At 37.4% G+C, this 16,321-nt stretch overlaps 1 pseudogene; it reads right to left on the bottom strand.

The window, feature by feature from the left end:
- Window positions 1-1,319: 1,319 nt before the first annotated feature.
- Window positions 1,320-8,665, bottom strand: LOC137717197 (UDP-glycosyltransferase 88F3-like; annotated as a pseudogene).
- Window positions 8,666-16,321: the final 7,656 nt, after the last annotated feature.

Here is a 16,321-nt window from a genome sequence, read left to right as displayed (position 1 = left end):
AGTTGATTTCTAATCAAAGAGAGTGATCAAGAGTTACGTGTTAATCAAAGGTGACCAAGAGAATATTTATTTATAAAACTTTATGTCTTTACGAATTCTTAACCTTACCATTTGTAAAACGAATGAGGATCCTCTTTGTGAGGATCCTCGTGTTCATTCATTATACATCGTACGGTCAGTTTTCGTCAAATACTATTTATATTTAAAATAATTTCTGACCGCACGATGTACGATGAACGTACACGATTTAGAAATCCCTAAGATCCTCATTCTTGTAAAACTATCTTAAAACATTGCACAAAGAATAGAAACCAGAAGATATTTTGTGTATATGAATTTTGTCTAAACTTTGCATGTGTTTTGCGAAACTAAGCAGACAGCAGCTTACAATTGTTCGATGTGGTGCTTCTGTCGATTTTCCTTGTAGCAAACTAATATTGTCAACATGTTAGACGAGGCAGTGGAGTATGTCAAGTTTCTTCAGAAGAATATTCAGGTATTAATACGTTGACCTTCTTAAGAAACTTTGTCATTACGTATTATACCTCATTACCTCTAACGAGACACTTGGGAAAGATTCGAAGGGAAAAAGTTTGCATTAGCTGTTCCTTTCCTGCTCCCTCTTTTGAATAAGATGTTATGTCTGTCTGCTGTGTAATTGAAGGGAAGTTACGTACTAAAAACTTCGAAACATGGCAGGAACTTTTGGAGCATCAGCGTAGGTGCAAATGCATAGCTAAAGAATGACCATATGGAACTTTCGGCTCATAGCAGTGGTATGTTGATAATCGTTTCTAAGAGACGTATACCTGGATATTTATTCATCTATCACGTTTACTATCATGTATCTGGATATTTACAATCGAGTGAATTGTGATTTCATGTTGGTTGCGACCTATATTGCATAGAAATTGATACACGAGACACGACACGACAAATCTCAAAAAATAAGGACACGGATGTTAGACATAGCAATTAAAATATAATAAATATTAAAATAATACTTTAAATTCATAATACAACAATGTACTTGTGTTCATCAACTTCATTTACATACATAATAATTAATACAACCCAAGATTCAAGTATCATACAAATACAATTTTTCTTAATTTTATTTTTATGTTTATGCTAAAAAGACCAAATTTTTAGACAATATTTTGTAACCACATAATGTAGTGTTTAATGGTTGAACTTCTTCTTTATATCCTTAAAAAAAGGAATTTAACCATCAAATTGCCACATCATTTGATATACAAAAAATGACCTAAAAATTTTATCTTCCTAACATTTGCTTATTTTTCACCAAAATCCAAATCAAATGCAAATCCAGAACTTGTTTAATTATGTAATGCTATTAACAAAGTTAACCAAGTTTCTCGAGGACGAACCATTCTCTCCCAAAGCAGCCACAACCATCTCCCCAATTTTCTTGCTCCTCTCTCTAAGCACTCTCCTTTCTTCCTGATAACTAAACTAAACAGCTAAAAGAAATCTGAGAAAGATGAAATTCAAGAAAGTTAAGAGAAGTAAAGCTAGAGAGAGAAAGAAGTAAAGCAACAGAAGAGAAATGTCTAACTGTATTGAATGAATCACAATCGTTTCTCAACAGCCCTTATAACACTACATTTCTAACTAATTTGCATAGGTGGCAATCCTCTACATTTCTCCTTATTACACTCTAACTAATCAACAACCGCCACTTGTACATCAACTACCCTTCAGTTATTACCCCCCTCAATCGTAGCTGGGGAGACCAAGGTTGAGATTGATGTAGTGCTTAATGAAGACAGGATTGTGCAATCCTTTAGTGAGAACATCAGCAACTTGATTATCTGTGGAAACATAATGAACAACAACATCCTCTTTTGCACCCGTTCGCGAATGAAGTGATAATCAGTATCAAGGTGTTTGATTCTGGAATGAAACACTGGATTGGTGCTGAGTGCCAATGCTGAGAGATTATCACAGTACAAGTCAGGAGCAGCAGGTAAGAACTGATTGAGATCTTTCATTAATGACCTTATCTAACACATATCAGCTGCACAATTAGCCAGAGCTTTGAATTCAACTTATGTTGAGCTTCGAGACACAGAAGATTGCTTCTTCAATTGCCATGAAATGGGGTTAGATCCCAGAAACACTACATATCTGGTGATTAACCGTCTTGTGTTGGTATCAGAGGCCCAATCAACATCTGAATATGCTGAAATATAAATATCAACATCTGAAGGATATGTAATTCCACATTGCAGTGTCCCTTGAAGATATCCAAGTATCCTTTTTACTAAGGACATATGTGCATCAGTTGGATTTGTCATATATTGACATATAACGTTTACAGAGTGAGCAATATCAGGCCTAGTAAAGGTCAATTATTGAAGAACTCCAACAATGTTTCTGTAAAGGCTAGGATTAGTTAAGGGTTGACCCTCAAACATGAGTAACTGAGTATGAGGTTTTGAAGGTGTTGATGCAGGCCTACAATTCTCCATTCCTGCCCTTTTTATAAGCTTTTTGGCATATTTAGACTGACTAATAAACACATCCTTATTGCTTTTGTACTGAATGTGCAATCCCAAAAAGTAAGTCAACTTTCCCATGTATTTTAAATCAAATATCTCACTGAGTGCAGTAATCACATCTTGGACTTTAGAGACATTGAAGCCTGTCATAATAATATCATCTACATATAAAAGTAGAATGATAATATCTTTGTCATCTGCCTTAATAAAAAGACTTGTATCCGACTGAGATACAGTGAATCCCAGAGATGGTAACACACCTGTGAACTTAGAATTCCAGGCTCTTGGAGCCTGTTTGAGGCCATATAGTGATTTGACCAATTTGCAGACATGATTTGGAGCATTGGGATCCACAAAACCCTGTGGTTGCTTCATGTATATTTCTTCCTGCAACTCACCATGCAAAAATGCATTCTTTATGTCTAGTTGTCTAAGTTCCCACTTGTAACTTGTAGCAAGGGCAAGGATTAGCCTTACTGTAGTATGACGGACCACAGGACTAAATGTCTCCGAATAATCCAAACCATACTCCTGTGTGAATCCTTGAGCTACTAGACGAGCCTTATATCTAGCTATACTCCCATCAGGATTTTTCTTCAATTTGTACCCCTATTTGCTCCCAATTATAGTTCTGTCATGAGGATAAAGTACAAGGACCCAAGTTCCTTGTCCTTTAAGAGCATCAAATTCATCTTGCATGGCATTTTGCCACTTCGAATTTGTAGCTGCTACTTTAAAACTTTTATGTTCTTCAGGATCAACAATTTTAGCCACAAAAGAAAACCCACTATAGCACAGAGAATTATCATCATGTGTTAAAGATTGTAATTCAGGTAAACTAGCATAAAAAGTTGTATAATCTTTTCTCATAATAGCTCCAGTTTGAAGTCTTGTTTGTATAGAATGAGTTTGAGAAGCATTAATAAGATCAGAGTTGGGAGATTGATTCCCATCATTCACAGAGATAGTAAGTAATACCTGAAGTTGTGCTGGATCTAGGACAGGTAACAAGGGTTGATTGAGATCTTGTACAAGAGTAGGTTGTGATACCAATGACTCAGATTCCTGTGTTTCAAATCCCTGTGTTTATGATGCAGACTGTGATGAATACTCTATATGATTAGTGGAAGCAGTTCCATCGATATCTTGCTGCAATGAAGTATTCTCATAAATGGATTGAACATGCTCACTGAATCTTCTGTCTTGTTCATTTGGAACCCTCAGTTGAACTATGATTAGAGAAGAAAGACTTGAGTGTTGCACAGAATCACTACTTGATAGTACTACAGGTCTACATTTTGCAGGAAACACAGACTCATCATGCAGAACATGTCTAGACAAAATCAATTTCTTAGTCTACAAGTTATAACATATAACACCCTTATAACCTGCAGCATAACCCAAGAATACGCACATTGAAGTCCTTGCTTGAAATATACTGTCATTATAATGTCTCAAATATGGAAACACAGATGAACCATATACTTTCAAATCTTGCAATGATGGATGTTTATCATATAAACAGAAGTAAGGTGAATTCATCTGTAATGACTTAGAAGCCATCATGTTGATCAAATATACAGCATGTACACATGACAAAAACCAGAATTCTTATGACAACCCAGCAATATTCATCAAGGTTATTGTTGTTTCAACTATATGCCTATGTCTTTTTTCAACTAACCCATTTTGTTGTGGAGTGTAAGGACATGAAATCCTTTGAACCATTCCTTTTGACTGCATAAACTCTATGAATGTATTACTGACAAATTCTCCACCCCTATCTAATTGTAAAGTTTTAATTTGTACTCCAAATTAAACTTCAACAAACTTGTAAAACTTGACAAATATTGAAAATACTTCTGATTTATTATAAAGTGGGAAAATCCACATGTATCTTGTAAAATCATCAACAAATACAACATAGAATCAATACCCTCCAATAGACTTGACTGAGGAAGGTCCCCACACATCCGAGTGAATTATATCAAAAGGTAAGATACATCGAGAAGACTCATTAGAGAAAGGTTTTCTAGTAATTTTCCCATGAATACAATCATTACACATTGTATGTTTATTATTTATGGATACTGGAATATGAGACTTTGCTAACATAATTGCCAACACTTCATTTGTAGGATGCCCTAGCCTTTGGTGCCACAGAGAAAACTTTATCAACTGTCCAATGAAAGTACTCGGAACTGTCCAAGATGACACAGGAATATGAAACAACTCTTGTGGTCTACTCCTTCATTTGTACAAGATCTCCCTTGTCACCTTGTCCTGCACAAAGAAATTTAGGTCATCACAAATTAGCCAACACCTATTATCTTTACACAACTACTTCACAAACGTTAAATTCACAGCAAGAGATGGAACATGCAACACTTTTGTCCAAACGATAGAGTGAGAATGTGTTTTAACAATTGCAAATCCAGTATTCTTAATCGGCATACCTTGACCATTGCCAATCTTTATTTGCTCAGAACCTTCAAAAAGAGAAACTTGATTTAAACTAGTAAGATCAGATGTCATATGATGTGATGCTCCTATATCTATAATCCAAGTAGTAGTAGCATTAGAGTATAATGGTGAACCTTGAGCAACCATTCCTTGCATTGTAGGGTGGACTTCATATGATAGATCAGGTATAAGCATATGTTGCTGAAGCATAGGAGATGCAGATGGATTCAGTTGATAAGAGTAATGAGCAGCAAAGTTTTGAGGTTGTTGAATAAAACCCTGTGGCTGAGGAACCACTTGAGATTGACCAGGAAATGAAGCAAGAGAAGTAGGAGGTCCAAAGGGTTAATAAGAGTAATTCCCCCCATGATAACATTTAAGCGCACTATGCCCCTTCTTACCATAGATTTGACACTCAGTGGTAAAGCATGGTGAAGTACTTTGAGCATTTCTGTAAAAGCACGTGGGAGCAGTGTGTCCCCTTCTTTGATAAATTTGACACTTCGAATACAAAGTTGTTCTTGACTCTGTATTTCAAGTCCAGCCACTGTTATTTCTGTAACTAAACCCTTTTCCTTTGAACCCTGGCTTGTAATTATTGTTTCCCCTTGACTGTCCACCATTGTAGAACCTTTGTTGAGCCCCATTATACTGTGATAAAGGTTGATGTTGCCTTGAATTATCCTGTGAATGATCCATATTACCAACAAAACCAACACTTGAACCAAGATAATTATGGTCTGGAAAATAACTAGGTTGGCCTATTTGAGGCTGTGGAAGAAATGACATTTGTTGTGGCAATGGAGTAGAGGTGATAACACCTCATGTACTTGATGGCTTACTAGCAAAAGAGTTTAAACTAGATGCCCCATTGTTGTACAGAGAAGAACTCGCACCACCACTATTTCCCTGCATATACAAGGTAGCCATATTTGGAGCTAGTGAATTCATCACCACATCATTTTCCCTTTCATCCCTAATTAATAGTGCTCTAAATTCTTTCATAGTGACATTAGAATCTTTTGCAAGTATAACTGTCTTGATAGTGGCATATTCGTTTGGTAACCCAACAAGGGTTGCAATCATCACACCATTATCTGAAATATACTCCCCTATAGCCTTCAACTGATCCTTTATGGACTTGATTCTCAACAGATATTTATCCATTAAATCACCACCTTTCTGCACTGTATGCAGTTCAGTTTTCAAATGATTAACCCCTGTCTGAGAAACCGATGCATATCTTTCTTCAAGATTTGTCCAAGCTTCTGCAGCAGTCTTACACCCAATAACATGTTCAATAGTATCATCAGTCAATGTTTCTATTAACAGACTTAACAATGAAAAATCTATTATTTCCCAGTCTTGAAAAGCAGCAGTTAATTCTTTTGTAACTCCAATTTCTGCACTCGCTACAAATTTTGATGGACAAACCGTAGACCCATCAAAATGATCAAACAATTTATACCCTTTTAACACTGACTTGAATTGAAAACACCACTTGGTATAATTGTGCTCACCAAGTTTGATAGTCAACATACCTAACAAACTCTCAATTTTCATAGATGAAGAAGACATATCTAATAACCTTCAAGAATCAATCCTTAGACAATATCTTGAAAAAGAACGAAAATTCTGTCAAATTCTACAAGCAGTAGATTTCTTGAATCAATGGCATTGGCCTTCAGATTCTTACTTAACACCGAGTAATGGCATTGGCCTTCTCAAAATACTCGGTGCAAAAACAAATATGTAATAATGGCTTTGGCCTTCACAACTTCATAAACAATATGTTATCCTTGCAAATCAAATAATACTATTGCATACAAATCGCCCAAAAGAATTTCAAGAAAAAGCAATCTTCAGAGATACTGTAAACATAGAACCTGAAATTTCTGCAAAGCTCCTCAAATCGCCAAGAGAAATCCCCCAATTTGCCAAGAGAAATCCCTAAATCACCAAGAAAAACTCCCAATTCTTCAAGCAAACTCGCAGAAATTGCGACTCGAAATCTCCCAATTTGCCTGAAATTGAAGAAAATAATCAAACTTCCATGGGCAACGACACTACCCACACACGATCACTGGCTCTGATACCATGATAACTAAACTAAACAGCTAAAAGAAATCTGAGAAAGATGATATTCTAGAAAGCTAAGAGAAGCAAAGCTAGAGAGAGAAAGAAGTAAAGCAACGGAAGAGAAATGTTTAACTGTATTGAATGAACCGCAATTGTTTCTCAACAACCTTTATAGCACTGCATTTCTAACTAATTTGCATAGATGACAATCCTCTACATCTCTCCTTATTACATTATAACTAATCAACAACCGTCATATATACATCAACTACCCTTCAACTATTACTTCCAACTCCATCAACTCCCTCACTCTCATCTCCAATTCTTCCCCGCTCACGAACCCATCTTCCTTATCTTTCTGCTCCACCGCAATCGCCATTTCCATGTCCGTCACCAGAACATTCATGTTTAAATGCTGCTCCGCATACAGCAGCTAAGCAATCATCGACACCCCTACAACCACTGCTTCCAGCATCGAGTTCCATCCGCAATGTGTCACGAACCCACCAACCGATTTCTTTTTCAAACTGCCACCTGGGGCGCCCATGACTTCATTATCTTCCTTCTGTCTTTGGTCCTCTCCATGAACCCATCAGGTAACATATCCTCCAAATCACAGTCGTCAACTCCAAAGACCTGTTTTGTTTTCTCATGAACCGACGACTTCTTCACTACCCACAGGAACCTCTACCCACTTGCCTCCAACCTTCAGTTGAATTGCAAGCAACGATCCCCTGCTTCCAAAACAGAGAAATACTACACTTCGACTTGGCTACTTATTGGGCCAGGACAAGCAATCCTCTTTCTCTGCCGCATCTGCAACATTTCCCGATTCTTTTTCATTGTCAATCAATGGTACAACTTAGTTCACAGGCAGAGTTGGCCCATCACGAACATACAGGCCTTCAGTAATGGCATAGAGGACGGCAGGTGGCTCGAGCTCTTTGAACGTGTTGACAATGATTCTGTTGAATTTGGGAAGATGTGAGCAACAGGAGAACACGTCTCAATAAGTAGGGTCATCTCGGTCGAGCACCAATTCCATTATGTATATAGCCTTCACAGGAGATTTCCGTCCGAGGAATTTGAAAACGATGTGAGTGAGGTCCTTGAAACTCTGGGTGGTTTGTTCATGGATCTTAGGAAAATACAACAAAGTAGCCAAAGTTACGGCAGCCGAAGGGCAGAAGTAGTATGTGAGGATGTCGAATTCCTTGGCAATGGTCAGCACGAAGGTGCAAAAGATGTCGATGACAAAGACACGAACGACGACAGATTTGGAGACATCTTGGAGAGCACGGCGGACGTGGGATCATTTTAGCGGATAAAGTCGCTCATGATTGCGAAGCCATTGATGTTTTAGGTAATTTTATTGGTGAGGCGAGGGAAGTGGTGGAAGGAAATAGGAATGTGCAGTGGGAGATACGTCGAATATAGGCGAGGATGCTAGGGGTGTCGATGAAGCTGCCGTAGGTGTACAGAATGGTAATGGAGAATTTGTGAGACCCGTTGTGCTGGAGAATAAGTTTGCTCATCTCTACCACAGAGATGATGTGCCCCATTCCTAGAGTTATGTACAGCACTATGGTGTCTCCCATGGCGGCGGTTGCTGCTGATTTGTTTATGGTTTGCAGTTTGTGTGATGTGCTTCTGGTGCAATTATTTGATTTGATTTGAGAAGAAAAACTTCACTGAATAAAATTTGGTAATTCGCGCGTCTCCTCTCATCGAACCTGAACTGCCCCAACCCAACCAATTTTTTAGAATAAAAGCAAAACTTAATAAAATAGAAGATGGATTTTTAGTGTGGTTGGAACATGAAGTGGTACATCATATGTTATGATACAAGTAGATGAACGGTTAAAATATACAACATTCCTCCACTATGATGTGTAGTGTACCACTTCCGGCCACAAACTTCTCTCTAATTACATAATGACATGTGATGTATTATTCTGTGTTCTTGCCACATTGAAAATTTTCTCCAAAACAACAAGAAAGTGGACCATGATTTGTTTGACTTTTCCTTTTATTTATTTGTCTTGTTTTCTAATTTAGTAATTACAATTGGTTAAGAGATTATCATCAACGAATACCTTAAAATAATAAAAATATAATCGCACGATGATCCAGTTAAAGGAAATCTTCAAAAGTTTGACAAACAATAAGATTGTCCTAAAAGAACGGGAAATTAGTCATTATTGTTGTAGGCTTAATTTACTGAACCATATAAAGGACAGACATAGATAGGGTGCGGCGACGTAGAGAGAAAGAGAGAGATGTGTAATTGTGATATGTGTGTTATTCCATCCCATTGTGTCTTTATTTATAGTAGTGGGGAAGGTAAAATCCTTACCTCAATAGGATTACAACTCTAAAAGGATAATAAGTAGTCTAAGAGATATGATAGAATCCCATAACGATATCCCAGATATGATAGGATTTACACAATCACATTCCTAATCTAATAGGACTACAACACTCCCCCTTGAGTGTGTAAATACTCAAACACTTGGCACATCAAGTCTTCAGCAATGAAATAAGTACAGTTGATGAAGTCGTTGGCATAATGAGTGAATGCGAGTCTCAAAACAATGAAAGAATGCATAAAAGGTAAAACTCACAAAACTTCACTATGGCAAAACCCAAGGTGGGAGAAAATCCATAGACTAAGGAAAAAAGTGAGAAGTTGCATTAAGTCAAAACTATATGTCTTCCGGACGCAAGTAGAAAAGCTCACAAGGGTATAACCAGCCCAGGATGTGTACCTCGTCAAAACCTAATTAGGTAGCAAAAACCCAATGGAAAAAATGCTCTTAATCATGGGAAAAAGAGTACATTGAATCAAGTGCGTATACTTCTGGATACTTGATGCGAGAATTATACGCACACAAATTAAACCCTCTTTTTGACAATTGTAGTAAGTATGTAAGTAGGGATCGTTCTGGACCGGGGATTAGGAAGGATTGTTAATCACTTGGATTTGACTCAAAAACGCTAAAAACACAATCTAAAACACTATACTAGACTCAAAGAATGCAAAACTAAACTTTAAAACACTAAGACAAACCAAAGACTCAAAATGCTTTAAAGCATAAACTAAATTGATTTCTAACTAAATTGAACAATAAGGTAAAGGGGGATTTAGGTTTTGATTAAACTAAATGACAGATTGTAAATTAAAGCATAAGGAAATGAAGTAAACACAAAATGAATGAATCAACAGCTAATAAAAAGAGATAGCACAAATGGAGATGAAGCTAGAGATTCGATTTCACCATTGCTAAGCCAAGTCCATGCTTGTTAAGTCAGATTATACTCATCCCTCTACTTATTTCTTGGGTTTGTTTCACTTAGATATGATCAGCCATATGATGTGTGGATTTGATCAAATGTCTCTAATCATGAGCCTAATTGTGATGTGCAACTTTGGTTCCTAATCAAGACTATGTAGTGCACAAGAAACTTTCACAAAACCAAAGGGAACACTCGGCAGGATGTTTGCAAAACATTCCCTTCATTCATTCACGTATCTACCAAGATTATGCATGATGTGTGCTTTAATCTTGGCTAAACAACCTGTGGTTAATTCAAATGATGATCAAGCATTAAAATCAACACACTAAGTCACAATTAAATCGGAGAATGAAACAAGAAATAGATAGATTAAATGAGAATTCCGAATTAACTACATGGCAATCTTGCAAGGCTACATCGAATCCCTAGAGAGAGATTAGTTACACTTCATGTTTACAAAAGGTTTGACATAAAAATATATAACATGAGTGAACATAGGATTAAGAAGAAAGAACCCTTGAAGCAAAACTGATGTCGAAATCCTTTAAGAAATGGGAGAGTGTATCTAATGGAATGAAGCCGAGAGGAAGTTCCTCATGGTACAAAACAAAGAGAATCAAAGAAACACCTAAACATTCCAACAACTCAAACTTGAATTGTATGAACGTTTAGGCCCTCTTATCTTCCTCTTCGTCGTAGCACAAGGTCTAAGGGATGTTGTTGGTGTGTTGAATGGATTGGGGAATTATGGAAATGGATGAGGAGTGGTGTTTGGATTATAAGGGAATGGTAGCTCAAGGCAATGAGGGAAGATTGGATGTGTTTGTGATGTGTTGTGTATGAAAATGAGATGTGATTTTTGTGTATGAATGCATGGGTTTTTATAGGGGGAATGGGAGAATATGTGGGTGATTGTTTAAGAGTGAATGTGGTTGTTATGATTGAGAGTGCATGTGGATGAAATGATGAAGTAGGAAGGTGGAAATGCATGTGTATGTGGGTGATTGTTTAAGAGTGAATGTGGTCGTTATGATTGAGAGTGCATGTGGATGAAATGATGAAGTAGGAAGGTGGAAATGCATGTGTTGAATTGGTGGTGCAATGATGAAAGAGTAAGTGCATGTGTGTGTGAATGGTGGTGCAATGATGAAAGAGTAAGTGCATGTGTGTGTGAATGGTGTTTCTTGATGGTTTTGGGGTTGTGATGCATGTGAATGCATGTGGCTAAGGGTTGTTGATTGGGCTAGAGGTTTTGCATGGCTCAAAGGATTGTTTGATTGGGCTAGGCCCTTTGTTTTATGTCCAAAGTGCATACAAGGCTTTCAAATTCGTCCAACACTTTGGCTCCAAGCATATGCTATCCATTCCAAGCCCAATTTTGCTCCAAAATGCTCCAAAATGCATCTTTTTGCTTCCTTAGCCATATGAACCTAAAAACACACGAAAATGGCTTAAACTACTAAAACAATTATGAATTAACAACATAGATGCACGAAAACAAGCTAAGTAAGTCGCCTAAATATGCTCCTATCAATACTCCTCTTGAGTTTGACAGAACTTCCAAATGAGAACTACAAGCATTGCATATGAATAGTTAGGCATACCAATTCCTCGAACAAGCTTCTGGAACGTTGACTTCGGCAGTGACGCCGTGTAGAGGTCGGCAAGGTTATCTAGGATCGTCTTGCATAAGTTCAATCTCCTGATGCTTTGCTGATGTAATGTAGACACAATATGTCTTGGCTTTGACTTCATTGATGTATCATGTCTTGGTCAGGCGATACATGCGGCATAGTCTTCATGGGTCGTTGTTAGGACTCAACGATGGATGAAAATAGTAAGTACTTTGAATATACTCAACTAGAGATCTTAACCATGTCTTATGTGTGGCGTAGTGAAATGGGGTGAGTCTGGGAACTGTTTGAAGATTTCGCAACTAAGGTCATATCGTGGACCTCCAAGATATTGCGATATCCCTAACGACAAAGACATAACCATTTTGGGGACATACCTTGTACAATTTTGATAAGTAACCAATGTTAGTATAACAAACAAGGCAAACATCATTCTGAGGATCAAGGGAGTTGGATCGGCTCGGGATGCATTTGGATTAGCACAAATTCGTAGCACCTTCAGGGTAGTCGCAAAACGTCTTTAATACCAATTTAGTGGCTACGTGTATGCGCAATGCTGCATCTTTACCAATAGATCAACAATGAAGAAGATGTCCTATCTAATTGCAATGAGCTAAGTACAACAAAGCGCAAAGTTGAACTTAAATATGGAACTTTGGATTCCTTAACCTCTTTAAAGGTCTCATTTGCATATAACGTATAGAAGATCATAGGTATACTCAAACGTAACACCTTCAGGGTGTAATTCAACTAGTAGACTAAAGTATTGTCAGAACAACACTTTGAACTTCAAGTCAATGCGTGAACAAGTTTTCCCAAGATCCGTCATCTCAAATTTCGTCTTCTGGTACAAGGCAGTTTTCTTAAGCTCTTCTAGAATCTTAGTGAGATTCATGTCAACGACATAAACTGTAACTCTAGCAATTTGGAATAAGACTTCATAGTTTAACATGCAAGGGCATAATTCATATCCCTAACTGATCAAATAATCACTTAGACGGGTATACCACATCCGCCGGATTGCTTTAATCTGTAAGTGAACGCCTCAAACAAGTTGAGAGGGTGTTTTGTGGTTTGGAACTATTTGAACTAGTCTATGTTATTATTTGGGAAGTTACATGAAAATCTCCGTATTAATATCCTTATGGAGAAACACTAACCATATTCGCAATGCTGCAGTCAATCACAGGGTGTTTAAGAGAAACTTTGCGCCGTAAGGCATGCATCATATCACACTATTTCATTCATCTCATTACGCTTCCTTTCATACTTGTAACATAATAAGGTTACCTCGGGTAGTGTAGGAACTACATGTCCACACACACTTTGGAAAGGAATTTAACCTAGATTGTGATTTTGGTTGTCTAATCAGTTCTACGTTGTCACTAATCAACTAAACATGGTTTAATATCGTTGCTTTACATTTACGTTGGTAGCCACCATATAAGTGAAAATATCGTCGATAATAATCTCATTCCAATTCCATTATCACATCCAAACTAGTATACTGGACCAAGAACTTCAAGTCTCGGGAGTAATCTGAATTAATCTCATGAGATGGAAATGATATGAGACAATGATCAAGTATGGATTCATGTTGTGCTGTGACCTTCCTCCTATAGGGAAGTGAATCATATGAACCTAGTGATTGATCATGCTTTAGGCCGAGACAGATTGATTGGCTATCCGTCGATGTACCGGTCGTCCAACAGGGGCTACCAAACTGTTCAGGGATGTTGACTTGACATCCATTAAGTACATTTAACCTTCTAAGCATGCTTTCAGCTGGTATATGATCTCGTCACTTTAGCTAGATCAGATGAATATGTCTAGAGTAACATTCTGAAAGCTAGAATTCATTGCACTTGCTCATCACACTTGTGCGGTACAGGGATCAAAATAAGACATAGTGGGCAACATCCATGCAAATTCTCACCGTTCAACATGAATGTTGATGTTCTTATCTCCCCCTAATGGCAGGAAGACTATCTCATTGGAGTGACAAACCACAAAATGAGCGGTAAAGAGATTGTATACAAGGGCTCTAAGAGACTAGTGCAAAGGAGAATCATGATCGACAAAGATTCACATCCTTCTTTGAGGACCCATATTGGTACGTTGCGGCGGCGCAACTTGGCACATGGAATGCACACCCAAATACGTAAGTACGAAATGTCAAGTTTGTACCTAGTAACCAACTGTAACATCGAATAGGTTGGGTGGAATGGGCCTCAAGGTGAACCAACATAGCTGCGTTACAAGATTGCATAGCCCTAGGCAAAAACCGAAAGCTTGGTGTGTTCACCAAGGTCCGAACGATCATTTAAATTGCGCTTTATGATACTTTACAATGTTATTTTGGGGTGAACATGGGAATTCGATGTCCAATTATAAACCCAAAAGACATACAATACTTATCGAAAACCTTCGATATAAACTCTCTAGCATTATCTAGTCTTCCAGAATTTATGGGATAATTAGGGTGGTGAACCCTTAAATCGGCCAGGAGGTTTAGCAGCAATGTGTGTGGACAAACATGTAACCAGTTTGTCGATTCATCAACCAAAACCATAAGTATCTATATAGTCCACATTTTGGTTGGATTAGTCCAATATGTTCCCTTGAATCCACTATGAAAAGAGGGTTGTTTCGTATCTTTGATAGGGATGATTTAGAAAATCATTTTCCCCAACGAGCAAGCTTGGCAAAGTGTGCTTGTTAGCACAAAATCCTTATTTCGAGTAAAAAGATGTGTTGTAGCATCATTGTTCGACCTAAGCGTCCCAAATGGTCGTGCCAAGGCAAGTAAATTGCTCGATCACCAGGCTCCAGGTCAGCCACATGTGTTGTGTTCCCAGTTGGGAGACAGCCCATTAGCCCCAAAACAAAGCTTAAGGCTCATTTTTGGAGGTGGTGATATTCTACTCTATTTTCCATCAGTGGTTTCATTTATGATTATTGTTCTCTCGAATATCCTTAAAAAAAAAAAACTCAACGACGTTCTTCCGGAACGAGTAGAGTATAATGTCTCTTAAATGGTAATGTAGTACCATTTATACAACGAGGAGCTTACCAATGCTCTTAATCAGATTGGGTAGACCTGAAGTCATTGCTAGAGATGTGATTTAGGTATAAAGTTAGTGTGCGTAGTATCGCATTCATCCAGACGACTAACTTTCCCACATTCATACCTAATCACGTGTTTAATCGAATTTGGTCACATGTTTAAGAAACATGATTCAATTAACTCATATTCGAGGACAATATCAATAACATAATCCATAACTAAAACAAATACCAAAGATGAATCCAAGAACATATAAAAATGTTCACGAAGTAAATGGTTTACTAAGGGGATTTGGCCAACAAGGTCATCCATGTCAAAATTCTATTTTTCCAATGGTGTTCGGTGGAGCAAAATTAGTCTCACATATTGACTACGAGAATGATATTCCTCAACAACATTGGTAGGGGCGTAAACAGGTGCATAACCAAGGATTTATTCCATCGAGAGTATATTTACAGGGTTAAGGTTCCTTAATTTTTGAAGATTTAGGTCTTAAGTACCAAGGATCATGCTTCAGGCATGTGCCACGCCTTAATAGGCCTTGATTCTACCATAGGCCTTGATGATAAGCCCTAATAACGTGTTGTAGGTCTAATTCACTGAACCATATAAAGGACACAGAGAGGGGGTGCGGCGACATAGAGAGAAAGAGAAAGATGTGTAATTATGAGGTGTGTGTTATTCCACCCCATTGTGTCTTTATTTATAGTAGTAGGGAAGGTAAATTCCTTATCTCAATAGGATTACAACTCTAATAGGATAATATATAGCCTAAGAGATAGGGTAGAATCTCATAAGGATATCCCAGATATGATGGGATTTACACGATCACATTCCTAATCTAATAGGACTGCAACAATTATACTAATTTCAAAATGTTTCTGTTTTTATCAAACAATAGATTTTGTTAGATTAGCCACCGACGAAGTTCAAACACACGCTGTCATGTAAGGACTCAACACATTTCCACCATTATGATAAAAGATCACTTCCATTTCAAAAGTGTCTAGTCAAAATAAAGATATAGACATGTCCAATAACATGGACAACATCACGATAGAATAAACTGTCTAAATTATCCTTTAATATATCACAAATACTATATTGCGATAGTTTTGTTACAATATGTATATTGATATAAGGCATATATTGTATTGAAGGATAATGTGGATAGTGTTGATACGATGCCTATAGTATTAGTATATAATATATTTGTTGTATATATATTCACAACATTGTTATAATTTCCAACACAA

This window comes from Pyrus communis, chromosome 8 (assembly GCF_041283825.1).
Source record: "Pyrus communis isolate YQ-2024b chromosome 8, ASM4128382v1, whole genome shotgun sequence".
Taxonomy (NCBI): domain Eukaryota; kingdom Viridiplantae; phylum Streptophyta; class Magnoliopsida; order Rosales; family Rosaceae; genus Pyrus; species Pyrus communis.
The sequence above is the reverse complement of the archived record's forward strand: the minus strand, read 5'-3'. Positions and strand labels throughout refer to the sequence as shown.